The 27,884-nt window shown below is 45.7% G+C and overlaps 1 protein-coding gene and 1 non-coding gene across 2 annotated transcripts in view; both read left to right on the forward strand.

Annotated features, from left to right (window-relative positions):
• The window catches only part of ATP10A (ATPase phospholipid transporting 10A (putative)), a 181,854-nt gene that overhangs the window by 33,570 nt on the left and 120,400 nt on the right, over positions 1 to 27,884 (forward strand).
• Positions 8,378 to 8,484, forward strand: LOC114237542 (U6 spliceosomal RNA). The gene has a single exon (XR_003623074.1). It is a non-coding gene; the product is annotated as a U6 spliceosomal RNA (small nuclear RNA).

The following is a 27,884-nucleotide window of genomic DNA, read 5'->3' on the forward strand; positions in this document are numbered from 1 at the left end:
GATGTAGAAGTAAGCTGTTCAATTGCATGTGGCTCTTTCATTGAAGTTTTTGATTTTGATCATATCATGATAGTTCTATCATACTTATATTCATCTATATGTATTTATATTTACCACTATAGTATGATCTATTCCTTTAGTGTCTTTTGCTTAAAAATATTTGTTTAATATTAATTTACTGTCTAAAAAATTATTTTCTCATATATTGATATTTGTCCTATAATATATTTTCCCACATTAAAATTTCTTTTGGTTTCAATTTGCTTTAAATGTATCCCATAATGAACAAATACTTTTATTTTTATATATTGTTTGCATAAAAATAAATTAGCAATGTAAAATTATCCCTAAGGTTCATTTTAATGGAACCTAAGATCAAATAAATAATGGTATAGGTTAATTATGCTTTTTTAGGTGGCTTTTTGTGTTTGTAAATTAATCTTCCAGTTGTTTCAAGCAAATTCAATGAAAAATCAGTTTACTAGAATGTTAAAACTAATTTATAGTGAAAACCAAAAATGAATACATTAGATATTCCATATAAAGGAATGTACAAGTAGAACTTTATCATCATCGTAGCATTCTACATTTAATTACGAAAAATAACCTTTCAAATTCTTTAGCACCCTTCTTCTAAAGAGCCCTATTTGGTCTTGTTCCCATTGTAGAGATAAGGACTCTGACCCTGGGAAGGTCAAATAATGTGCACCCACCTGGATTTCCATCTATGAAGAGGTGAACTGATAGTTGAACCATGGAGGTGACCAGTGTCCTTCCATCTATGATCTGGGTGGACTAGAGAGTTTGGAGAAAAGAAAGAGCTGGTAGTGTGTGTGCATTTGGGCAGTTGTTGTTCTTATGAAGTAAATGATTTTATAAATCATTTTTAGACACTTTTGTAAGATTAAGTATGTTATGTGAACTTTCATTTCCCAAAATGAATAGTATTTTCATAGTCTTCATGCTATCAAAGTTGGAAATTGATCTATTAAACTGACCTATTTAAATAAGGGTTTACCTTCTAGTGGGTTATGGACTGCATTGTTTGTTAAAAGAGAGAGGGAGAATTGCACTATAAATAGATTACAGAGACTAGTAGATTGTAAAATTCGAGCAGAATTTTTTTTCCTACAGATGATCAAATTCTAGGGTGGGACCCACACCTTTTGTAGCCCAGAGTAAGCTATAACAGAAATTCTCACACCCATTCTTATAGTAGGCTTTTCTACTCCTAATGAGAATAATTCTCTAAATGTGGAGATCTTAGATCTTTTCACTTTGCAGATAGGTCACACCTCAAAAATTCATACAGATAAGACAAAAAAATCAGTTTTTCTCACTTAAAATTTTTTCGTAATGTCATATTATCTCAGAACTGTGTAGCATAGTATTTGATGTAGCAGGTTAGGGAGAGATGTAACCAAATCTGTGGCATGGTTGACGGTTACCTTTTAAAGAGATATTAAAAGCATGGCAATATTTTTGAAAATATCAAACAAATGTATACTCTTAAAAAACTTGTATTTTTTAAGAAAATTCTGTATTTCATTTATTTTTACTGTGCCCATCATTAACAGAAATCTGGATTTTTGCCTTACATAAAACCAATTATATTCTTCAGGCACAGAAAGGAAAAATTTTGAGTTCATTTGGTTTTTCATATTTTTCCACTTTTGTTTTAAAAGCAAAACCAGAAAAGCAACAAAAGGTCAGTCATTTTATTCATCGTTTTATTGCTCTGCAAGTTCTGTTCACCAACTTCAAACATTTTAAATTATAAATGTTAACTATTATTGATAATAAAAGAACAGGTATATCTCACATTTAGAAATATTTTAAGTCTTCTGTAAGTTATTTACTATAGGCATTCTAGATCCCCTATGATGGAAATTTCTGGTTTAAAAAAGATTTACGTAATTTTCCTCCTTAAAATTCCTTCCATAAGACACAATTGTCAGAGTAACCCTCAGATTATCAGCCTAGAATTGGAAAGGCAAAATTTCCTTTCATTTGCAAGAGTTGGAACTGAATTGACCCATCAATTTAAAACACAAAGGTAATAATAGCCTGTGTAAAGCAAAATGTATCATCCTAAGGAGGGAAGCTAGTTCCTTGGTAAAGTTAACATTTCCTCCAAAATGGCTAACAAATAAAACCAGTCTTTTGTTTTTAACATTTCCAACGTAATATCATTTTCTTGGAAAAAGCCACTTTTCACATGTGTGGAACATCTAATCATTACAATAAGCTTAATAAAGAATGTTTGCAGAATTCATTCCTGAGTTTGGTTTTAGCCCGTGTCCTGTAATAACCAGGAGAGGTGACCTGGTGTGAGGAGAGGTGACCTGGTGTGTCTGGTGAGAGTTGGAAGAGGTGAGCTCTAAGCTTCTTTGCCGTCTGCAATGTTAAGACCATCTGCTAATAGATAACAAAGTTGGTGCATTTAAGTTTTCCATCTTCTTCCTGCCTGGCCACTCCTGGGAGTGAGAGGAGCTGTTGGGAGGGGCTGAGGGGAGAGTCTGGGAGAAGGGTGTGTCCCCCCGGAGGTGTCAGGCTGTGCAGGCACCCAGACCCCATGATGGACGATACTGTGCTGCAGAGGCCAGCCTGGCCCCGAGACATGCCCCTTGTTCCTGTGCAGTTGCAGTGCTGACTGAGTTTCACAACAAAGTGGACAGCAAGATTTTTATAAATGTCTTTTTATAAGTCTCTTTTTTTGAACTCTGAAGGCAGAGGTTATTGTGGACCACTGGTTTGAGACCGTCACACTCCCATGGAACAGGCCCCCCATTGACTCTGTAGATACTATTTTAGAAGTGTCCAAAGTAGAACCTTGAGATGGTTGCAGAGCCACAATCCCTCCTTTATGCAACGAGAAATCAATGCCGTTATGAAATGAGAACACAGGCCTAAACGTGCAAGTAGCCGATCTGTGGCTGCAGCTTTCTGGTTCTCCTGTCACCTCCCTGGGTCCCCTCCCTAGAATGCCACACAGATTTCTCCTGGTTTAGAATATGAAGTTACATTAATCATTTTGAGTATTGATAATCTCAACTGATCAATAACCTCAACTAATTGGGTTAAGTGAATAGTTAGTTGTGTCAATTTTTGGTTTTGTTTTGATGGAGCACAGCTGCTTGTGTTTTATGGAATTTAACTTCTGAGTGCTCAGTGGCTTGATGTCAACTTGGTAGAGGATGAGGGGGTGGAGAGAGTTCAATTTAATCAAATTGATTTTAGCAAACAGCAAAAAATTTGACTGTAATATCTTTTTATCTTGAAAGGATGTTCTAGCTTCTTGAGAGAACCTTCTTACATATTCTTCACAAGCCAAATGGACATTTTGTGTTTGGGAGGTATACACCTTACACAAATAGTGCAGATATTTGTGCATTTTCCTATTAATTTTTAAACATTGGTCCCAGACTCTGACAAACTTCACAATACCAGGTTAATATGGCTGGCTCTGCCTTTATCTTCTGTCTGTCCCCAAAAATGGAAATGCAAAAGAATTTCCTCTTTTTGTACACAAAGTAAGTTCCCAAACCAGAAATAGTTCCAAGGGAAATCCAAAGTGGTCTAATTGAAATTTAAGAAGGCTTATTCATTTATCTTTCGAAGTAACAGACTCCCTTCTGCCCAGCTTGAAGACGTGGAAACCTCAGGGATCACAAGGAAACATGTATTTTCCAGAGCAACTTAAAAAAAATCGCAGGAAAATGAGGCCCGGGTTGGCATGGGTGGTCCTGAGGAAAAGGGCAAGTGAGGATTTGGACTGCAGACCCAAAGGCGTTGATCTGCAGACGTCACTGCTGACACCGGGTGATGGGCATCGTTTCTGGTGCCTGTCATCACTTCTGTGCAAGCAGATTTCCACCTGGTGTGACGTTCCTTCTGCCCGAAGGGTTTCCATTTCCTTTCCCAGAGTACAGGTCTACCTGGGATGAATTCTTTCCATTTTTCTAGGTCTGAAGAAATCTTTATTTCTTTTTTGTTTTCAAAATATATTTTCACTGGGTGTAGAATTATAGGTGGACAGTTTTCTCTTTCAATACTTTGAAGGTGTTGCTTCACTGTCTTTTTTGCTTCGGTGTTTCCAATGACAAGTTTATCATTCTTGTCTTTGCTTCTCTGTACGTAATATATTTTTTCTCTATTTTTATGATTCTCTCTGTCATTGATTTTTAAGCAGTTTGAATATGATTTGCCTGGGGTGTCATTTTCTTCTTGTTCTTGTGCTTGGGATTTATTGAGTTTTTTGAATCTGTGATTTATAGTTTTCATCAAATTTGGAAAATTTTTGGTCATTATTTCTTCATCCATTTTTCTCTGCTCCCCTACCCACCCCCCAACTCTATTTCAGATGTACTAGCCTACTAGAAGTTGTCCGAGAGCTTACTGATGCTCTTTTTATACCCTCCCATCTTTTTTATAAATCTATTTTTCATATTGGATAGTTTCTATTTCTGTGTCTTCAAGTTAATTAATTTTTTTCTTTTAAGGTGTCTAATCTGCCGTTAATCTCATCCAGTGGGTTTTTCATCTCAGACTTTGTAGTTTTCAACTCTAGAAGTTTGATTTGGGTCTTTATTTTTTAAATCTCTTCCAAATGTCTACTTAACAATTTCATCTTTCCTCTAGTTTCTTGAACACACAGATTACAGTTGTCACAACTATGTTAGTGCCCTACTCATTCTGTCATCTGTATCATTTCTGCATCTGTTTGTATTGCTTGATTTTTATTTTCTTGATTATTTTTCTTCTTCTTTGCATGCCTGTGGTTTTTTATCACCAGGCCAAGTGTTATGAATTTTACTTTATAAGCTGTTGGACACTTCTGTACACTTTGAACTAAGAAACTTTCTACCCTAGCTGGTGACAGCAAGGACTATTCCTGGACCACTGGGAAATTCAGAGATCTTTCCTTTGCTTTTTTTCAGGTGGTTCTTTCCCTGGCCTTGGGTTGTTTCCTCAGGGGACCCTCCGTTGGTCTCCAGAGCAGCTGGCCACTACGGGCAGCTCTCCCTTTTTGGCACCCTGCCCCGCAAACTGCAGCGGCCTTGGTCTCCCTGGATCCTCAGCTCTGTCCCCCACCGGCCTGGGGAGACCGAGGGCTCTGCCTGGTTCCCCATCCTGTCTGCAGCCTGAGACCCTTCAGACAATAAAGAAGGGCAAGTGTGGGGCTCACCTCAGTTGCTCCCCTCTCACAGCTTCCTGCTGTCCAGTGTCTGAAAACCATTTTTTAAAAAAAAAATTATTTACTTATTTATTTTTGCCTGCACTGGGTCTTTGTTGCTGTGCGTAGGCTTTCTCTAGTTGTGGTGAGCAGGGGCTACTCTTCGTTGCAGTGGTGGGCTTCTCATTGTGGTGGCTTCTCTTGTTGCGGAGCAGGGGCTCTAGGCACGTGGACTTCAGTAGTTGTGGCGCACGGGCTTAGTTGCTCCGTGGCATGTGGGATCTTCCCAGACCAGGCTTGAACCCGTGTCTGCTGCATTGGCAGGTGGATTCTTAACCACTGCACCACCAGGGAAGTCCTGAAAACCATTTTTTAATAATGTATTTTGTCCCAGCTTCTTACTTGTTTCAAAGTGGAGAATAAATCCTGTATATTCCACTTGGTCAGCAGTGGAAGTTGGCAATCATTTTTGAAAATGGAATTATACTTTGTCTTTTCTAAAACTCCAACTCAGAGATTAATAGTGTGTTTTGCTGCCCTTTCATAGCCAGGTCTCAGAGTAGCGTATTCCCCTGTGTTCAAAGAAAAATAAAGACAGCCTAGTACCCCAAAAATAGCTTGTTTTAATTTAAAGTGGAACAGAATGAATATTTTTTCCTCAGTGTTTAAGTCTGATTGATCATAGATAAATTAAAGGACTTTGATATCATCAGCAAAACATTCTTGCCAGCCCAGGGACAAATACAAGTGTTCTTGGAAAAGGTTTGTGGGTGTGCTTAGGGCGTCCTTGTTATTTTCCCTCGCTTTGAATGAAAAAAGAAACTTATTTATTTTTATAGTAATGTTTCCTCAAAGTGATTGTGTAGCAGTGGTAGAACATAACACTCTACATTACAAAGCAGAAACAAATCGAGCTTTGTACTCAGCACAGGGCATGATATCCAAACTACAGAAGTGTTCTTTAACATGGTAAGAATCTGAGTGAGGTTCCTGTTTCCTGACTTATTTTTAAAGTGTGATTGATACCGTGCTCTTTATCAGAGGATAGTCAGAAACTAAGGAAACTGTTTAAAAGACAAACAAACAAAAAAACAACTAACTCCTAGGCATCAGTTTCTTAGCGGGCCAGGCAGGCACTACAGCTGTCATCTTTGCTCCTGTAAATGTTCGCTGTGTCTCCTGATCAACTGTGTCCACTTCAGAGGAGCTGTGTGGGGAGAAACATGGACCAGGCACTGAGCAAGCATCGCCATCGCTCCAGGTCCTGCATGATGCCGTGCACTCTGCCGGCTGGCATCTTCCAGCCCGTGCCTCAGTTTCCCCGGCCTCACAGAGTGGAGAGCAGTGGGGCTGGGCCTGGGGAGACACACAGTGACTGGGGGAGTGAGCTGTGGTACAGCTGGATTAGGTGTGATGTCGGTCCCCGTGTGTCCGATGACCCATGTACAATGTCCCTGTGTCCCTGACGCTTGTGATGTTTCTGGGTCCCTGAAGCTTTTCCTCCCCACAATCTCACTAGTGCTTTTAAATTTTTTTCTTGTAAATTTTTTTTCTTGTAAACGATCAGGCCCTGCCCTGATCGTTTTGTCTCTCTCCTCAGATGAAGATCTCCTGTTTCTCTTAGTTTTTTCCTCTCTTTTCTTTTCCCACCTCTGCTGTATGTCTTGGTGGGATGCTTCACTCTCTCTGTGGCCAGGAACTGGCCAGTCAGCAAAGTTTGCCTCTGGCCTTCTTCCTCTTAATCACCCAGCTCCGTATCTGTAGAGAGCCTGCAAGAGCCCGAGTGGTCCACGTCTGCCTGGGACATCCCGGCAGCTCCCTTCTGGGCTCCTGCAGTCCCTGATGCTGGCCTTCCCTGCCTCCTGTGTTCCACCCACACTGACCCCTCTGGGACCTATGCTCACTGGACCCCATTGTCTGGTGGCTTAAGGCTGCTAATGGGTTGTAATTAGTGAAGTTAAGAGAAATTTCTGCTAAGGTGGTGTCAGGTCACCTGTGACCCCTGCTGGATGACACATGTCCTCCACCTCATTTAAACACACACTGTTGTCATGGCTAGGAGACTTGTGCTGACTCCAGATCAGGGCAGTTACTTCTCTGCTTCTGTCAGGCTGTGGTTAAAGGGAAGGCTGTGCTACACTTGGCTTCTAGGCATAATTATGGTGTGTCTTTGCATGCCTCACCTCTCTGGCTTTGTAGATGAATTTCTGGCCACCCAGTGGTCACCCCCTGGATCCCAGTAGTGGTACTTTCTATGGAAGTCTTTTCCATCAGACCCGGGAGACCTCGTCTCGTAAGTCCTGGCCAGGACTGTGTGCTCTGTTTTCAGACTGTGGTACAAACATTGTTTGTTGTAGGCAGGTAGGAGGTAAAGCCCTGTGGACATAGAATCATAGTTTCATCGTATATATTTAAGTTGCGAAACAGTCTGTGTGCCCAGAGCTCTGTGGGCATTGTTACACTTTGAAAACAAACAAGTATAGATGTGTATTTCCCAGAACATCTTCAGATTTAAAGGAACCCTAAAATATGCAGGTGAGAGGATTGGCTTGCTCTTGAACTGCCTACCAGCCGCTTTGAATTCTAAGCAGTGTAGACACATCAGGCTCAAATCGTCCATTTGGTAATTCATCCCCGCCTTCATCCCTGCACTCCGTCTCCTGGCAACCCCGCTGCTGTACTATCAGGTAACCACAGACGGGAAAGTTAAGGAAACTTGAACCAGGCCCTTGGGCTTTCGGCAGCAGGTCTTATTAGAAGGTTTGCAGGAGATGAGGAGTTCGGGGATAGTTTTCCTGCTCTGGCCTCCTCATTTCTCACCCCCCACTCTGTAACACCTACATGGATCACAGGGAGTTAACATTCAGTGATGGGGAAACTGTCATCAAGCCTTCATCTCTAGTTGAAGACCCTGACTTTGAAAACTAGATTCTAAAATGCACGTTGTCATTTTTGGAAAAAAAATTCTTGTAATTAATTTCTTATGTCAAGTGGTTTACCATACATGTCCTAGATCTACCTGAAGTGCATATAGTCTGCAACGTGGGTGACCCCAAGGCAGACCACTTCTGTATCGGCCGCCAGCCGGGGTCTAACCACGCAGTTTGCCATGGGAAAGGGGGCAAAGTATTTTCCATCCCCTTCTCGTTTCTACTTCAGGATTTTTAGCAACAAGTCCTCATGCTTAAATTACCGTGTGCTGTGCTCGCTTCGGCAGCACATATACTAAAATTGGAACGATACAGAGAAGATTAGCATGGCCACTGTGCAAGGATGACACGCAAATTCGTGAAGCGTTCCATATGTTTTGTATAACCGATTCACTTTTTTATAAAGCAGAAACTAACACACCATTGTAAAGCAATTATACTCCAATAAAGATGTTAAAAAAAAAAAATTACCATGTGCTGCTAGACCAAAGATGAACAGTGGTCATGGAAACATCTTCCCGCCTCTCAGCGTATCCAGGGTGATGAGCACTGTTCTCAGGCACATGGTGCATCTATGTAGTGAGTTTGAGGTTTTCCCAAGAAGGAAAGGAATATGAGCACAAATAAAAATTTCTGAAAGCAGAAATTTAATTACATGTTACCTTGAAGATAGACTTTACCAAAAAAAAAAAAAAAAAAAAAAGCCATCCTTATATAAATGAGCCCTTTGTTAATGTTAGCTCACAGCAAGTTTGTGGTGAAGTGGATGGAGTTCTTAAGGTTGGTTGCTCATTTGATTTTTCTCGTCTTTACTTTTAAAAGAAACACCGTAATTTTGAGAAAGTCAAAGTGAAATGTGTGTCCTCCATCACTCTGCCGTCAGTAATTGTCCCTGGTGCCCTCAGTTCGTGGCTCGCCACTCCCACCCTGCTCCCACTAGACTCTTTGGGGGAGGTACGGGCCTTACAGGCTCCCTCCTGTATCCCATCTCTTGGGGACTCCTCCACTGTGACATGCGGCCCCCACCATCCCACACTCAGCTGGGTTCTTTCGGGGGGTAGTCCCCCCTCCCCACCTCCCACCCTCCCATCTGGGGCCACCCAGGGTGCTCTTACTTAGAGTGCAGACTGTCCCAGTGCTGGAAGCTTCCGCAGGGCTCAGGCTTCAGAGAACACAAGCAGGGATCCTCCCATGCAGCCATCATGTCTCCCCTCCCCACCATGTGGGCCGCCTCCTGTAAGGACCTTATTGCCCACTTGTGGCGTCTCTGCATACCCCCATTTCACGGCCAGTCAGTGAGCACATCACACCCTCCCAACCGTGTTGATCTTCCTCAAACCCAGGAAAGCCTGTGCTGATGTTAGCGCGTGTGAATCCCCCCAGCCTTTAATCCTAAAGCAAAACTCCACCTTCTCCAAGAAACTTTTTCTAAGTTCCCCCAAAGAATAGACAGCATTGGGCATAAAAATATCATAGATCCAGGCTGGTCACCTGATGGGGGAAAATACTGGCATAAAGATACATGAGTTGTGAATCACTAGTTCCTTATACAAACTGCTTTCTCACCTGGGAAACAGGAGACAAACGGGAGAGTGTTTTGATGAGAGTTGATCGATAAGTTGTGCTGAAGTACAGGTATCCCCCACTTTTCGAAAGTTCGGTTTATGCCACTTTGTTTTTACTTTTATTTATTTATTTTTTTGCGTTCACTTTTGCTAACCAAAAGAAATCCAAAGAGAATTTTTGCTTTTATGAAAAAAGGCAAAAATCAAAAATAGCGTTTGTTTTGCAGCGAGCAGTAATAGAGGCAATGCACACCTCAAAGAGTGACACCACCAAGCTCCTTCTCCGGGATCCACACTCAGCATCTCTGCATCAAGTAGCTTTGAACTGTGTGAGCATCTGTGCTTTATCTAGATTTATTTTTGTGCATCCCTTGCCAGATGTGTCATAAGGTAATTGCTTCTTCACTTATGCCATTTCAGGTCAGGAAAGGTTTCATAGAAACACTCTGCTTTTGGATAGTGGGGGAAACCTGTCATCCGTTTTTGCTTATTTAACCGTTAATTTATGCCTAGCTGCTTCATCCAAAATACCCCTAGCACAGTAAGGCCATAGTGAGACCTTGAAGAAAGCAAATGCAACAGTGAGAACAAACCCTAGAACTGGGAAGTAACCTTGCTACCCAGTGGTGACTCATGGTGGTGTTATTTTCATACTGTGAAATGAAGGGCCTTGTTGTGTAGTACAGCATGGGAACCAACAGTTAAATCGGGGACTGTGTGCTCTCAGCCTGCTGATATATTTGGCACTTGTGAAAGTAAATAGGACACATTTAACTTTCAATATTACTTAAATGGTGATTGCTTACTGCTTTTTTTCTTACTGGTATGTTCTACTGTGGTCTTCCTCAAAGAAATCATTCAGTCGAACTTTTTACCTTCACTTCCACTATAGTTAGAAAATTTGTGAGGACGTCATTTCAGAGTCCCAACTGGCACCAACGAAAGTGTTTTTCTCTTTAAAATATTTGGTTAATTAGGACTTCATTTAAAACCATCACCCCACAAGGAATGTTTGACCATCGCAAGAATCTCAAAGTATTCATCCATTCAGCCAGCAAAACCAGCTTGACCTCTGGGAGGCCAGGCTATGGGCAGGGTGAGGGGATGGGCGGCCTGAAGGCCAGTGCGCACCCTGTGCGTGTGGCCTGGTAGAGTGGGTGAGGAGGCCCGCGGGCAGGCTGCCTGCCCACCTTCCCTGGTGCAGGTGCTCAGATCCTGGGCATCTGGTCCCCTTGAGCATTCACAGGTGCTCAGTGGAGGAGAGAAGATGGCATTAGGGCTGATTCTTGAAATGTGTGAAGATTCCACTGCATGAAGAAATGAGTGAAGGGTGTTTTCCTGGTCTCACACCCAAGGTGGCCGTTCTTTGAAAGTCCTGAGCACTTCTCCTTTGCCCATCTTTTGTTGCTCCTGAAAAGCTGAGCTCCCAGCTGAGGTGGAGGCAGTCTGTGTGATGGAGACATGGGTGCCTTGAAGGGTAGGCTGTGGTCAGAACTGGGCCATTTAGATGCACGTGCCTGCCCTTCATTTCTCCTGGTTTGGGGTCAGGGAGCATTCATGGTGGAGGGAGAGCAGAAGGTGTGTCAGGGCGGTTGTTTCTTCTGTATTAATTAGAAGATAATTATATTTAGCAGTTTGCAGTTGCTTCTTCTCAAAGCAGTATAAGGGGCTTTTCTAAGAATTAAGGTAAATGTCTTGGGAAGACTATTCGAAATAACTAGAAGATGTGCTTTTCATCTTTGATTCTTTTCCTCCAGACTCTGTTTGGGAATTATGGGAATTTCACATTTTCTTTTTTTCTTTTTAGTAAAGGTAGGCACTTGTTTTCATGAAGCCAATTATGAAATGTTTGCCAATTCCTAGAGCTAGGTGAGTTTTGGGAAGGAAAATAGTCCAGCCTTACTTTTTTAACCCATGGATTTAGAATTTCCTTGTGTTCTGCCCCTAGAAGGGACACATAAGCCTCCAACCTGTGGGCCCAGGAGGTGCTAGAGTGGACACAACCCACGGGTGTTGAGCTACAAGACTTGGACTTCTATCTGGAACTTTCTTATATGTTCATGCGATATTTTCCCAGTCAAAATCTGTAAATAGCCAGTTGTTCGAACTCGAACATAGCACAAAAATATGTATTAAGTGTGATGCAGGGGGTGGGCCCACTTTTTGGTGAATGCTACTATTGAAACATTGATTATGATAAAAGACTTTCTGTTTCTTAATGAGGCAACATCTCTTTTCCTGGATCCGGACCCTTGTACAGCAAGAGGAACTCAAGGTGGTGAAGCGGAGGCCCTGAGGCCAGTGTGTGCTGGGCCTGGTGGATTCCATATACACTGTGGCTCCTAGGGACTCAACCAGTCATTCTAAACTAGCTGGAGAAGCATCGCTGAGCGGGTATCCAGCAGGGTCCTGTGGGCCTGTGTGTAGATGTGGAGGCTGGTTCTCTCAGAACCTTCTCCCGCATCACCATTAGCTTGCCACACCTGCTGCATGTGCCTTACAAGATTTTGCAAGAGGGTTTTTACTTTTCCTCCATTCCCACCTTTCTGTTTTCCAAACCCAGGATGTATTACAATTTGAGCAAATCTAAAAAGCCAATACTTAAAATTCCTGATATTTTTATAATATTTTATACTTCTAAAGGAAATACCACATATATTATTCATTCAGCTGTTTAACAAACATTTATTTGACTCTATATATTTAATATTCAAAAGTGCGTGCTGGAAGACATTGGTTTGATTCCCAAGGACAGTTCTGAGAGGTGACTCGTCTGTGTCATTAGCCACGTTCTCCAGACAAGATGACTTACGTTCACGTTCCTAGTAGTTAGGTGGCTTATCCAGGCACACACAAAGTGGATGCCAGAGGCTGATTGAACACCTCTATCTTTGTAGATCTCAGGCTGTTTCTACTTGACTTCCACGCGTGTCAGTTGTCCTTGATGTGTATATCTGTGTGTACCCATCCATGTGTACGTGTGTGCAACCCCCATACCTACAGACACACCGCACACACTCACGTGCATACACCACACACACACGCCTCCCACTCGCACACATCTTGTGGCAGGGCAGTGTGCAGACAGAGCAGCAGTGTGGGTGGTACTAAGGCGTACTCAAGCCCACGTCTGGCAGATCTGTGGCTCCCAGTCTACGCTCGCAGAAGCCAAGGCCTATGGAGATTTGGGAATTGCCCAGCTTGGTCCAGACTGAGTGAGGTTCATTCTTGGGCTTTCCGAATTGACTGTTGGGTTTAGCAGGTGCTGCTGGTGTGTCCACTGTGGGCTATCTTGGCCTTACAAGCAGGATGGCAGCACTTCGGAACCTGAGGGTCACATCCTTATGGAACAGATGCTAGTGACAAGGGCCCTTGGGAATGGGGACTGGACTTTACCCGCCAGGGGTTAGAATGGCAGCTGCATCGTGGCTAAACCCTGGTTCCCACGGACTAACTAAGGCAGAGCAGCTCGGGCTGCTTGTGTAGGTTCCGTCACTCTCTTTAAAGAACTCTACACGGTGGGTGAGTTGCTCTAGTGATGCAGTCCTTGTGTCTGAGAAGCAGAGAGGAAACTTGCAGGTGCCCAGAGGGCATGAGGGCATCAGAGGTCCTCTTGCTCCCCGTCGTGCCTCGTCCCTTAGCACGTAGCCCAGCAGAACCAACAGACACTGGATGAATGAATGAGTGAGTGAATGAAAGGAAGAAGGTGCCCAGCGGGTCACGAGTAATCCAGGGGTCCTAGGGGACTGCATGGCAGATGTGCCTGAGGGATGGTAAGTGGGGGCCCAGCACAGGCCACAGAGTCACAACCTGACCACCTTCCCATGAACCATTGTCTCCCCTCAGACCCTAGGCTGCTGTGTCCAGGGTCAGAGGGGGATGTGTCCCTGTGGCCGGGCCTTGCCTTGTTTCAGGAATCGTCCCCCCTCACAAGGGTCCCTTGGCTGTGAGGGCCCCAGGTGGGAGCTGACTTCAGGACACATCCCACTGAATATTGGCCACACCCTCCTCACATATAAAATTCACTTTTACCTGACTTCTGCTCATGATTTGTTTTAGGCAGCATAATGGTCCCCCAAAGACGTCCACCTCCTAATCCTCAGAACCTGTGAATATTTTCATGGCAAAGCACAGTTAAGGTGGTTCATCAGATGACCTTAAGATAAAGAGATTATCTTGGCTTTTCTGGGTGGGCCCATTATAATCCCAGGGATCCTAAGGTGGAAGAAAAAAATCAGGAGAGAGCCAGAGAGATGGAGCTCAGTGAGAGAGGCCTGACGCCATGTTGGCCTTGCAGGTGGAGGAGGGGGGTGGCCTTGGAAACTGGAAAAGTCAGGGAGACGGGTTTGCCCCGGAGCCCCCAGAAAGGGATGCGACCCTGCCGACACCTCGATTTTAGCTCAGTGAGGCCAATGTTGGGATTCTGACCTCCAGGACTATAACATGATACATTTGTGTGGCTTTAAGCCACTTCGCTTGTGGTAATCTGTTACTGCTGCCAGAGGGAACTGGTCCATAGTCCCAGGCTCTGATTCAGTGCATCCACGTGGCCCCAGCTTCAGTGAGGGAGGCCTGTGGGTCTGAGAGAAGCTGCCTCCATATTTCCCAGCCTGGTGGTTTTAGTTTTCAAGGAGGAAAGCCCAGCTCTGTGTTGCGATGTTGAAACAACATGGTCTGTACTGCAGAGACAGGCATATGCAACGTCTCCGTGGTGCACTTTGCCCAATTTCTGTTCTGTTCTCAGAAGACAAGCGTCCAGTTGGAGAGTTCCCAAGTAAGTCTTGGCCCAAAAGCAACATTTTACTGACTTGAAACAGGAAAATAATTTTTAAAGTCTCCCTGGTGAACAAAGATGGCTTTGTGTGTGGTACTAGCCTGAGTCGACCACGTGCCCCCCCATCATGTGGAGCACGTGTTCCCTGTGTTGGTATAAAAAATGTGCATGAGATCCTTCCCTTTGGAACACAGGGAGATTCTCAGCCTTTGGCCCAAGGCAAGTGGTACTGCTGGCCAGTAACGGAGATATACTGCCATGTGGCCTCTGCTCTGTCAGGCATGTCGGGTTCAGAGATTAGTAAGGAGGGGGCCCCATGGGGGTCCGAGGTGCCCCTCCCACTTGGTGGTGCAAAAGGACAGTAGCCTGGTGAGCAGTAGGTGCAGAAGGGGTAGGGGCAAGGTGCTTTATAGAACGGAAAGGTGTGATTTCCTTAAAAGCAAGCTGTTCTATGCCAGGTTGAACCATTTTCAAAATGAGCACATTGAGGCCTGATGAATGGGGAACTAAGGGTGAGAGGTGTTGGCTGCCTGGGAGGTGAGTACGAGTCAGCATTCCGAAGCTCCGTAGTGACACCTTCCCCCAGAGACTCACCCAAGACCCCGTCACAGCAACCCTGAGTACACAGCCAAGCTCATCTCTGCACCCATTCCCTACCCCCATGGTACAAGCATTGTCACCGTTATCCCCACTCTGCAGATGGGGACACAGGCTCAGACACACGCCTGGCAGCACAGCTCGGAAGTGCTGACCCTGGGGTTGAACCCAGGGTCTGGGGAGCTGCTGGCTGAGGGACCTCAAATCCCAGTGTGTAGGACAGTGTGAGGGCAGTACATGTGGCCGGTTCCCCAAAGCATCTCTGTCCCCCTGGGGTCGTGGCACACACTGGACTGCCTTCCCCAGCTGAGGGGAGGCTGTCACTCACAAGAGTTTTCTTTTGTTCAAGTTAGTTACCTAAGAGGAGATACATTTTCCTTTCACCCAGAATGACGCCCCGAACTCTCCTCCGTAAGGGGGACAGAATGAGGATAGTGCTGTCACTAAAGTTATTCAAATACTGGCGTTAGATTAAATGTGTGGACTTTATTTCTGTAAAAGCACATAGGCTCTGCTGTTGTTGAAATACTAGGAATAAAATAAAACTGAAAAATAAAAAATTAAATAAGGTGAGAAATAGATGTTAAAATAGTTAACCATGTATTGGTATTTGAAATAAAGTGAATTTTATTAGGATGGGTAGGAAGCCTCCTGAATGTTCCAGAGTGGGCTGCCTGACACACCTTCTACGCTACACTAGACTCAGTTTGCATTGTTGGGGGGTCCAGATGAAAGCCCTTTATGGGCGTGTCCAGCGCGGGTGGTAGCCAGAGCAGCTGAATCGGGTTTTGTCACCATGATCTGGAGACTGTTCTCTTGTTAGGTGTTTGTCATCCAGCCCCTGTGGCCCAGGAGACCTGGAAGCTGTCTCACCAGACTGGAATCACATATTGCAGGAAGTAAAAAAGCCTTTTTTCTCCTGCTGATTGGAATCTTCTTGTTGTTCTGTGCTGCCCTCCTTGTGCCCTTGGCTTTGCTGCGGGATGTCCACAGACGCGGGCGGCGGGTCGGCCCCTCTTCATGACAGTGACCTGCTCAGAGGTGTCTCCTGGGCCTGGGGGTGCCTGTCCCAGCTTTCCTGGCAGCAGGGGGATTCCTTGTGCCACTGAGGAGCCTAATATACACAGGTGTGTGTTTTGTGAATTCTTTTCTGAAAGATAACATTTCCAAGTTACTAAAGTTTCAAGAGCCACTGAAGGAGTGAGAGGCCTTTCCAAGGCGAGTTTGAATTACTGCTGCTGCCATTTCCACCCAGGGGGCATTGTCTTGAGGCCCAGTTGGCCCATCCCAGGGGGCAGCAGGCAAGTTCCAGGCAGAGGACACCTGTCCAGGTCACGTGTGGCTGCAGCCATGCCCAGGATGCCTGCCTCGCCACAGGGACACATCCCCAGTGGAAAGAACCGGAGTGGTCTGAAGAAGGGTGAGTGCTCTCTGATGTCGGCCAGACTCAGCTTGTGCAGGAACAAAAGCTCCCTGGCCAGCACCCTGCTGTGGGAACCCCCATGTGCTGGCCCTGGCTGTGTGTGCGCACAGGGTCATGACAGAGCCGTGGCTGTGTGGGTGAGAGACTGTGACACTCAGCGCCTGTGCTTTGGCTGCGAAACAAACCCTTTTCACAGGTCAGATTTTTCCCAGCGGATTTCATGACACACTCCTTCCGTTAAGGAATAAAATGTCTCAAGAAATATTTCCAGGCAGTAATTTTAGTGCTGGTACCTACCTGGCAGTCTTTGGGAAAATAAGTATTACTATTAATAGTGGTAAAGATAATAACATATTGCTAAAACCAAAATCAGGAATCAAATTCAATGGTATTTAGATTGTTAGAGGCATAAGCAGAAATCCAAAAACATTAAAAAAAATGTTTGTTCCTATTTACAAGCCCTTTCAACCCCAAATCACTGAAGTGGATTGAGGGAAGGGTCTGTCTCTCCCCCATCTCAAGAAGCTATGTTGAAATCCCAAAGTCGTCATTGTTACGGGTTTAGAATTGGCCCAGAGGTGACCAGTCGGCAGGCCTTGCCGCAGTGGGGCCTGTGTGACAGTCACGTCTGTGGCACCCAGGCCTCATGAGGTGGGCTCAGCAGTATGACGGCGATTTGGTGCTGGGATGGTGGGAACCCCTGGCTGATTCAGTTCCTCCGAAGGGGTGTGCTTCTTAACTTTGCACATTTGTGTAGCGACAAAAGATTCTTTGAATGTAACTTACTGTAACCTGCTTGATTCCCCCAAGAAGAAAAAGAAATTTTGTTTTCTAAATAAAGATAGGCAAGAACATCTATAATTTAGCAATTCCCATTTCTTAGCATTTTTGCCCCCAATAATCTAAAATTGGAAAGCATGGGTTACTTTAGTTTCAGGCCTTCCTTCTATGCGTGTTTTTGGAGCAACTCTCCTCTCTTCCAGCCGTGAGTCAGGGCATAGGTTTAACCCCCTCTGGTCCTCAGCATCTTCCTCCTTAAAGTGGGAGTGGCACCCCCTCACAGGGCACTGCAAACATGACTGGTGACAGTGACTCTGCGGTAGCCTGTGGGGTCTGGCAGCCGTGGCACAAGGAGAAGGGGACCATCAGCAGCATGGCCGAACTCGCCATGTCTTTACCCAAAGAGGGGATTAAGTCAATTCTGAATTCCAGCATTGTTGATCGTTCTCAGAAAATTATTGGGTGAAATCAATTTCCTGAGGTACTGTTGCCGTTAACTGCTTTACTGGAGAAAATTGGGATTGGACTCCCAAGCTGTGAATTCCAGAGGTGTCTTACGTCCCCGCACAAACTGCTTCAAAAGAAATCATGTTGCCAGAGCATAGTTTGATCCATATTTTAACATCCCTTCCGTTCCAGGGGCTGAATCTTCTGAAGGACAGGGCTTGTTTGAGGTCGTTCACCGTGCTTGTCATGACTGAGGGACATTTGCAATAAATCAATTATGGAGAAATGTTATTGCAGTGATTTTTTTAGAGAACTTTATATAGAGACTAGGTTGCTTGCGTGATTCCTCATTCTGCTTGGCCGGGGGGAACCCAGCGTGGTATTAGTCAGAGAGTGACCCAAAGGTCAGTGCTTTTCAATGAGTCTCGGGAAGACTACCGGCAGTGCAGTGGGAGCAGACCATCACCCCCACCGAGTGGGAAAAATCTGTCTACTTCTCTGGCCCTTAGTCCCCTCAGAATGTCAAATGAGAGGGAGGGACCTTGTCATCAATGAAGCCTTCTCACTTTCAAAATTCAGATTCAGAGGAAGCAGGGGGCTCTGGGGAAATGGGGGCCTGAACCTTTCTCCTCTCCAACCTACATACTGGAGCAGTGGCCACAGGTCTCTGTGCATCTGGACCGACCTTGGTCCAACTGGGTCCGTGCAGAGCACTGGCTCAGGCTCCTGCATAGGCCACAGGCACTCGGAGAACAGCACTGGGGTGGGTGCCACAAAGGAGAGTGTCTTGGAGAAAGCCTGGGCCTGCAGAGGGCTGTGGGCCTTCAGTGGGGAAGGTGGCCATTGGTGCATGCAAGGGTGACCTGACGCTGTGGCCTCCAGGGTGCTTTTCATTTGCCCCTGAGGCTGGGAGAGGCTGCCAGCGGGAGCCTGGGTGAACTTCATGCTCACTGGTCTCTTGGGGGCCGCTTCACTTTCCGCAAGGCGGGCACCTGCCATCATTTTAGAAAGCAGAGCAGAGCCCAAACATGCTAACCAAGAATAGTAACCATTCCTTCAAAGGGGCCTGGCCGCCAGGGAAAGGAAAATGGTTTGAGCAGAGGGAACTCATGCCCAGAGAAACAGCTGCTGAGGAAGGCTTGGGACCATAAAGAATGACTCACACTAACTCAGGGAGCAGTGAGCACCCAGAGGAGTGAATTGAACAAGAAGGGCTCAAAGCCTGCATGAAGATAACTGCAGTATCTCTTTGAAGGATGTAAGCCAGCAGGAGGCTTCCTGTGGCTGTGGGTGGGAGAGTGAGTTCTCCAAGAAGAGGGTGCATGTGTGCTGTGTGGTTCTGCCTGCAAGGTTCTCTTGGAATTGAATAAAATGGCCTTAGAGTTTATAATGCCCCAATATAGCCAAGACATTTTTAAAAAGATCAAACAGGAGGGACTTTTCGTACAGTTAGTGGAACCAGGGCTGCAGCATGAAGTTGACTGTGACTCGCAGGGGTGCAGAGGTGGCAGCAGGAAGCACCCAGTGTCACCCAGAGTGCCAGCCGAGGCCCTGCCATGGGGCTGCCTCCACCTGGGGTTGGGAGCTCCCAGTGGTGGGGCTGATCCAGCACACTGTGCAGTGGATCCCAGTGTCAGAGTGTGGACATGGAGAAAGATATGATAAACCCCAAATACATGATATTATATGTGAGAATTTTAGAGTGGGTGCTTAAGTTCCTTGGGAAAAGGATTATTTAATAAACAGTGTTTATACAATTGGCTGTCTGGAGGAAACAGCCTTGGACCCTCAGGTTGTACTATATAAAAATGAATATCAGTTCATTTGAACACTTGAATACTAAAGAAGAAAAGAATGCTGCACTCCCCAACAAAAAACAAAAAAGTAAACGTCCAGTCTAGGGGCACAGGGGACTTTCTTAGCCAGGCCTAGAAAACTCACACATATTTAACTATATAAAAATTTAAAACTGTTATATGACAAAAATATACTATAAGCAAACATTAAAAAACGTAATTCTTTAGAGAAAAATATTTTCAAGGTAAAATAAAAAAGATTAATATTTTTAATATAAAAGCTCTCACAAATTAAGTTGTCAAGAAGGAAGCAAACAATACGATAGGAAAAACGGTGGGAAAATAGGCAGTTTATTCCCAGAAGAACAGGTTAAATGGCCTGGGAGTCAGGCAGGAGCAGTAAAAAGGTAAGGTGTCCTGTCTGCCTATCAGGTGGCAAGGAGAGAAAAGAAAGAAGCACTTACTGTTTGCAGAAACAGGGTGGCGGGTACTCTTAGGTACCAATGGAGAAGTATGTATTGTTGCAGCCTCTTAGGAAAAATTGTTAAAAACACCAGATCCCTCCCAGCTTTAAGGCATTGCCTGAAAAATGTGAGTCATCCTGCCTGTTTCATGAGAATGTCACACCAACCAGTGAATGTAGAAGAAATTACCTTGAAAACTCTAAAAGTGCCCCCGAAGTGTTTTACATGCTTTACAAATGGGCAGTATTATTATTGGGATAGAGTCTGATCCCGCATCCTGATGTCTGGTGAGCTATTTTGAGACTGTCCCATGAAACTCAGAAAAGATTGCTGTAGAAATGATTTGTCCAAAAACAAAAGTTTTATAACTCACCAAGAGGTTTCTAATTGGTCATGTTCTTTTAGGTATCATTTTGCTATCACAAGCTAGTACAGCTCCTGGGGAAAATTCCTTTCTTCTGGGTATGCATTGTGGCATTGTAGTGAATAATTGTGTGGTCCCAGCATAGTCCAGTCGGGGCTGGGAAAGTCAGCATCCAATCTTCATTCTAAAGAAGACAGAGGCCCCGTAATCCAGGGTGAGTTCCGCCAGCATCCTCTGATGTTTATTTAGTATGAGATTCCGAATCCATTAGCATGTCTCACCGAAGGAGCAGCTGTTTCAGTTTAGGGTGGAAAGGAGACACATTCTGGACATTATGCAACAGATTTGGGTCGGGTGTCTGCTGCAGATTTTGCCATTTCTGTTTTAGTGCTGAGTTCTCACCCACATAATTTTTAAAATATGTTGGTTCTGTAAAGGTTTACTTAATAACCCACCTTCCTGAATGTCCATCCTGGGTGCTATGAAGTGGTGGTCCTCCACCTGGAGCGACTTTGCCCCCAGGAGGAACTTGGCTGGTAGGATTTGTGGGGAGGGGCTGCTGCCCCTCTTGGGTGGGGGCTTGGTGCTGCCCAAGTCCCACAGTGCAGATAGCCCTCTGCAAAAAGAACGATCTGGCCCCAAATGTCAGTGGCGCTGAGGCTGAGAAACCCTGCTTTAAAGCCGTTATCTCTCTCATTCTGGACTTTTCCCTTCTCTGCCTGTTGTGTAATTGCTGCGGACCAGGGTTCTTGGCCTCCCTAATCAATAGAAATTGATCAGAGGCCAGACAAGAAATTCAGGCAAGGCTTTTTTGGGGCCCCTGCTGCAGCAGGGGGGAGCGAAAACAAACAACAGGATCGCTTGCTTGCTCCCTCCCTGAGGGGGTGTGAGCTGGTTCCTTATATTGGGTGAAGGTAAGGGTGTGTCCAGGGGTTGGGCCGGAGCGGTGGCTTAGGTGGTTTGCCCACCCCTTTGGTGGTGTTGTGTGCAGGGGGCATGTGCAGTACCCTGCTTTTGCTCTCCACCCCGTTTTTGTTCCTGGCTCTTCAGAAGTGGCAGTTGGGTTTTTTGGTCTCTTTGTATCTTGTTGTCCAGAATTTGCCACAACTGTACATGCATGCAGTTATTTTTAGTTCGTTATAGTTTCTTTGTATTTTGTAGCTAGAGGAGAGGTTTGTCCAGGTGCAAGCATTGCAGCACTGCAGCAAAGGGTCCCAGGTCCCAGGCGTGTCTCATAATGAGTGCATATTACATTTGGAGTAGTTTCAGAGTCTTGATGGGTCTTTTTAAAGTGCTGTGAAAATTGTCCATCTTTGTCTCTCTCTCTCTTCATCCCCACACACTCCTTCGTTTGTCCGTGATCTGAATAATGGATCCATGAAGGGTTTTCTCATCCCTAAGGCATCAGGCCTTGGCACGATGATTATTCCACGAGATTCTTGGATCTCTTGCTGCCACACTCCCATTTAGGGCTTGCCTCACTGCATCCTGTTTTCTCATTTGTTCTGTTTGCTTAAAAAAGCTTTAAAAAGTGTTGAGCAGCTCTCCCCTTCGAGGGCCAAAGGAGTACTTCACTCAGGCCATGCTTGGGAGGCCTGAGTCTAGTTGGTTTGCGTGTTTCGTGAGTTCTCTGGGCTTCTCTTTTTCTTAAAAATGTGTTCTGTGGATCTTTCTAGATACTTTACGTTTGACCCTACCTCGATCTTGAACCATTTGGAGGAAAGAACATGCATTCACCTGCATGCATCCCGATATTTCTGGCCACCTTTTTTTCTGTTTAGTAAATGAAGCACGACTTTAGTTGGAGCTTGCCTTTCTTATCCAGGGGCTGTTTTACCAACAGAAGATGTGATAAACTGACAGGTAGACCTGAAGCAATTTGATGTTTGGAAAGAGCTCTCTCTTTACAGGGATAGTTGTTCCACGTCAGAGACATTGTATGGAATGTTGCTAACCACGCGGTCGTATTTTCTCTGATTCTACATTCAGCGCTGCCCATACAGGTACCCCATTCACTTAACTGTTCTGAACAATCGCACTGTCTTTCTAAGTTAAGAAAACAAAATCTCAGCTCTTGCTTTAATTACAAACCACAGATTAAATGTAAAATGTATAATACTTTCAAAACCAGACCTCCCCCAGGGCTTCATGGGCCCCGGAGTCAGACAGATTTGGTCCTCGCTGTGCCCCTTTCTGGGTGTGACTTTGGACAGGTCAGTCTGTCCATCCGTAAGTGAGAATGTAGTGTGAGGACTGTGTGTAAGCACTCTGCATGCTGCCTGCTCCATGTGAGGGCTGCACTTAGCGGGGGTACGTACCTATTGTTCTGTTGCTCTGGTTATTAAGATGATGCTGATGTGTGGGCGCTGACAGGGATTTGGTGTCAGCCTCCAGCTGGCGTTGGCTGAAAGCCTTGTCCCAAGCCGTTAAGCATTCGTGAACCTTGTGCAGGTGGCCCACTCCTGGAAAACATTTCCCCGTCTTTCAAGAGACTGAACTCTCCCTTAGCCAGGCAGGAAATGTGCTTGAGTGGAAAACAGGTCTGGAGGGGGAGGAAGAAGGGCCAGGAGTGTTTGGAAAAGTGACCTTTGATCGTAACAGGTGTGCCGTATTCAGGTTTGTGCCACTGAAGGTTGAGGCCCCACAAAAGGAAATAAAAATACAGTGACTGTGAGCACACATTCCATGACTGTTTGTCCAGATGTGATCACTTGGCAGTGGAAAGTGTGGCCCCTGGACTCCTGCCCGTGGCGATGAGCGGGCACCACGAGACCTTGGGCACATCTTCATCCTGGGCTCCCAGCCCCCACTCTTTGCCCCGCCTGCCTGCCCAGCCACCCCCGCCGGCTTCCCCTCCTCGGCATTCCCTCCCTCGTTGCCTCCGTCTGAGCTCACGCTGTTTCCTTCTAGCCAGCTCTCTCCCTGGTAATCACCATGACAGTGCCCGTGGTGGGCATCCTGTCACCTCCATGCGTGAACCCTGAGTGCCTGTCTTTATCTACCTTGGTCTTTGAAGCATCTCCCACCCCATACGCCCACCAGCATCTTGGACTCAGCATTGCTCACAACTGGACTCTGTTCCATCCCACAGCACACCCACTCCTGGGTGAGGTCAGTGGCTCCCAAATTCCAGCCACCAGGGCTGGAGACCTGGGCACCCCGTGCCTGACTCATCTAATCATTCATGGAGTCCAGTCACATTGATTGTACAGTCGAACTCCCATGCCTGGTCTTTCTTTACTGTTTCTGTGTCTGAGTCTCCTGATTTCTTTTGCTGTGCCCTCCCTTAGCTTTGGTTTGGGCATTGCCCTTTTAGCCTCTCCCTAAATTCCACTCTTTAGTATAAGTAGTCTGCTTGGGGTGGGTGGGGTATGGGTTAGGCTAAGATTTTTTTCATCCTTCAGGAGCTGAAGTCAGATGCCCCCTCTTCCAGGAGGCACTCCCTGACTGCCTAATCAAAACAAGTGTTCTTCTCAGCCCTGAATTGTACTTAAAACACAAGTGAGGGAATTGTACTTTCATCTTTAATGCCTTGTTTTCAAGTGGATTTGCTCAAACCTTAAAAACCCTCCATCTCTTCTTTCTCTTTCTCATTCTTTCCTGCCCATCCAAACCCAAGACACACTCCTTTGTTGGTCTTGTTGGGGGAGAGACAAGTTTAAGGGAGGGAAAAATCAAGGGAGGTGAGTGAGATGTGCCTTGTTTACCCCTGCACACGCATTGCCCGCACCTGAGCAGGGTGTGGGCATGGTGAATGGTGGGAGGGCTTTGGGGAGTTCCCGTGTGTGGTTGTGAAACTTATATGCAATTGAATTAAAGGGAGCATTTTTGGAACATGAGAAAGTATATGGTAAAATATGGCCACGTAAAGTTGTTAGATAATGTAAGGGCCAGAAAATCAAATGTGTATCCAAGTTATAAGCATTTCAATCTTCTCATTCATTTCCTAAATTACTGAGAAATGGAAGAGGCAAGCGTCTCCAACAGCAAGATTCCCTGGGACGCTGGTTCCATACATGTGACATGGGCATTTCATGGACACATTTAGAACTGTGGGCAGCCTGCCTCCTGGTCACTAAACTGGAATGGTCGTGTCACATTACAAGGGAGGAGTCACCTGCTGTGGGTGGAGTCAAAAATGGGCGTGCATCTTCCTCTCCCTCCTTCCTTCAGGCGGGGGGACTCTTACGTTCATGAATCCATAAACCAGGTTGGAGATCAGGGACAGTGACAGCCCAATTATTGTTGGGACTGTCCTTGTACAAGGAGGGGCAGTGGGTCACCAGGGATGTTAAATGGTTTCTCAAATTTGGAATCTGTTGTCACCTTAAAAAAATTTTCTTTTGCTGTTTGGGAAAATGGTAATCCAATAACCTAAATGAAAATTTCTTTGAAAACAACGCATTGAAGATGAAAGTAAAATTCCCTCAATTCTGCAAGTGCCTTTTTCTTTTTAAACTTTATCAGTTTGTTCGGTTTTATTCCTTGGCCACATCATGTTACCGAGTCCAAGCTCATAATGCTCGCTGCACTACCGGACAGGCCAGTAAATTGAGAGATGAGCTGCTGGGGCAAGGAATAGTGACGTTATTTGGAAAGCCAGCAGAACAAGAAGGTGGTGGACTCCTGCCCCAAAGAACCATCTTGCCTGAGTTAAAATTCAGACTTCTTTTATACTAAAAGGGGAAGAAGAGTCAAACATTTCCTGGTTCTGGTCAGCCTCCAGAGGGGATGTGTTAATTTCTCCTCCCTGTAGTCATTCACAGGTGGGCCTGGTCAGGATGTTTCCTGTGAGTTAAACAAAGGTATTTTAGCTTAAGGCTCAGTACCTGGGAGGCAGGGTTCCCAGAGATGGGCCATTATGTATAATTTAAGCTTATAGGCAATGTCCCTTTAGTGATTAACTTAAAGCAAAAGCAATAGAATACAGAAGTTAAAGAAACAGATCCAATATGGAGTCAGATTTGTTTTCCCCCCCAATACAATTGGAGAGATTTATAAATACATTGTTGAAAACCCTTAGCCATTGCAGAGACAGTTTCAACACTGGAGAGGGATCATGAGTGAGGCTGAACTGGTGGGAATTCTGATGCATTTCAAAAAATAAATCATTAACAGAACATTTCTGAGCAGGAGTCCTTGAACCCTGCATTCATGAAGAGCTACATGAAAGTAACTTCAGGCAAAAACCTGCTTTCAACTGCTTAAAATAATTCCTGTAAATTCTGTAATCCAGCTACCTCCTCTTATTGGAATTGTTTACTTAGTAACTTTAAAAACATAACTAGTACAAATAAATAGTTTGTCAGCCTAAATAACTGACCAAAAATGATGAATTAAGGGATCTTAAAATTCTGTTTTCTGCTTGTCTTTAAATAAAATTTGTCACTAGTCACTCTAATATTTCCTTATTCCTTCACCCCCCACATTGTGCTGTTTTGCACAAAAAAGGCTCAGATAAGAACTTCAAAGCTCAGCAGGACTAATTATAAATGGTGTTAATTGATTTTCCCAGAAGAGGAAAGCTAATCATTAGAAGCCTCTTTTGGCCTAAGAACAGATCTTGGAAATTATCTATTTAACACTCTGGCTTTACAGTTGAGCAAACAACAGGCCAAGAGGTGAGGGGTTTGGTGCAGAAAAACCAGTGGCAGTGCTTCCCTAGAAAAGACATGTTTTTGCCTGTGGCCTTCTAAGGGTTCTTTCGAACAGAAGGCATTTTTATCAGGACCCCTTTCAGCTTGGACCCCTCCCCCATCCCCACCCCCATCTCAGAAGAATCACACTTTTTTCCACCAATGACCCTGAACTCTTGGATTGACACTCTGGGGCAGACCCCTCAGGACACCTGAGCAGGGTACTCGGTGATGGCTGCTTGCAAGGGCGGTTGTCATTCTCGTGGAGGGTCCATGCTCCATGCTTGTAATATGTATGATGTGGCCCATATTTCAAGACTACACGTTTTCAGGTTTCCCCACATTTTAATATGTTATGCATACCTTCTGTTGGGCTCCCACTTTGTGAGGAGAGGGAAGTGTGTTTGGATTTTAACCAGTCTTGCTCTGCGTTCTTTTCCTATGAGGTAGTCTTTTCTCGGTGTGCATATTCTAAAGCTGAGTGGGAGTTTTCCAGTTGCTGTGCCCTGAGAGGACTGAGCCGCCTCTGACTCCTGCTTCTGTGCAGAAGAAGGGAATTGTGCGTATTAGTTTTCTACTGCTGTGTGATGAGTTACTATAAACTCAGCAGCTGGAGACAACTCAGATGTGTGCTGTCACAGCTTCCGGGAGCAGGCGTGCAGGCGCGGGTTGGCTGGGTGCTCTGCCCTGGGTGTTACCCGCTGCAGTCCAGGTGTTGGCCTGGCTGTGGTCTCATCCTCCTCCAGGCTCGTTCAGGTTCTTGGTGGAATTCAGCTCCGGTGCTGGTAGGCCTGGGGCCCCGTGCTCTTGCTGGCTGACGGCCAGGGCCACTCTCAGCTCCTGGCCCTGGTCATGAGGCCCTTCCATTGCTCTCTACACTTTCGTGTCTGACTTACTGTCTCTGGTTTAGGCCCAGTTTACAGGGCTCCTGTGGCTCCATCAGGCCCACCTGATGGTTAGCTCGTAGCCCACTGACGGGTCACCTTCATTACACCTGCAGGAGTGACTCCTCCCACATTCACAGCCCCCACCTTACTTGGGGGCCGGGGGTGGGGCGCTGGCAGGGGCTTGCACACCAGGGCTGGGGATCTAGGGGATGTCTCAGGATCCTGCCACCACATGGGGCAGCACCTGTGCTTAGAAGGAATATCTCGGGGGCAAACTACACAGGGCCACTTCCTAAAATTGCTGGAAACAAATGCATAGTGTTGAGGACTGGGTGATTTTAAACCTTGCATCTCAGGTGGATCCCCTGGTCCCTGGAGGAGTGCAGGCACCTGCCTGGTGGAGGTTAGAATTCTGGAGTTTGCAGGGAGGCCACAGGTGGCATACACTCCTGAGACTTTTCCTGTGGAGAGGAGGGGTCATGTGTCCTGTCCACCCTAGACTGCATCCACCGTGACCTGAGGAAATAGAAGCCGGTCCTAAATTGTTTACCTGCTGCTTCTAAAATCAGTGTTCTTAGGAGGCCAGTGTTGCCGTATGGTGTCAGTGGGACTTACATCTTTTCTCTGCGGTGCATTTCCAGTGCACAGACACGGGGCCATGTGGGACACAAGCCTGTGGAAGAGTCTCCTGGTGTGATGCCCTCTGTCACCTGGTCCTCTGCTGCTCTCCCCCTTCCCATCCCTGCAGGCTGGGAGCCGCTCCTTCCAGCAGGAGTCATGGAAATTGAAGTTATTGGGTGCTAGTCTGCTCAGGCTGCTGTGACAGCACCACAGACTGGGCGGCTTAAACAACAGAAGTTTACTGTCTCACAGTCTGGAGGCGGGATGTCCAAGATCAAGGCATTGACAGGACTGGTGTCTCTGGGGGCCTCTCTCCTTGGCTTGCTGATGGCCGTCTTCTCCCTGTGTCCTCACATGGTCTTCCTCTGTGCATACACATCCCTGGTGTCTCTCCCTCTCCTTATAAGGATCAGGGCCCCACCCT

Source organism: Balaenoptera acutorostrata, chromosome 3 (assembly GCF_949987535.1).
Source record: "Balaenoptera acutorostrata chromosome 3, mBalAcu1.1, whole genome shotgun sequence".
NCBI lineage: Eukaryota > Metazoa > Chordata > Mammalia > Artiodactyla > Balaenopteridae > Balaenoptera > Balaenoptera acutorostrata.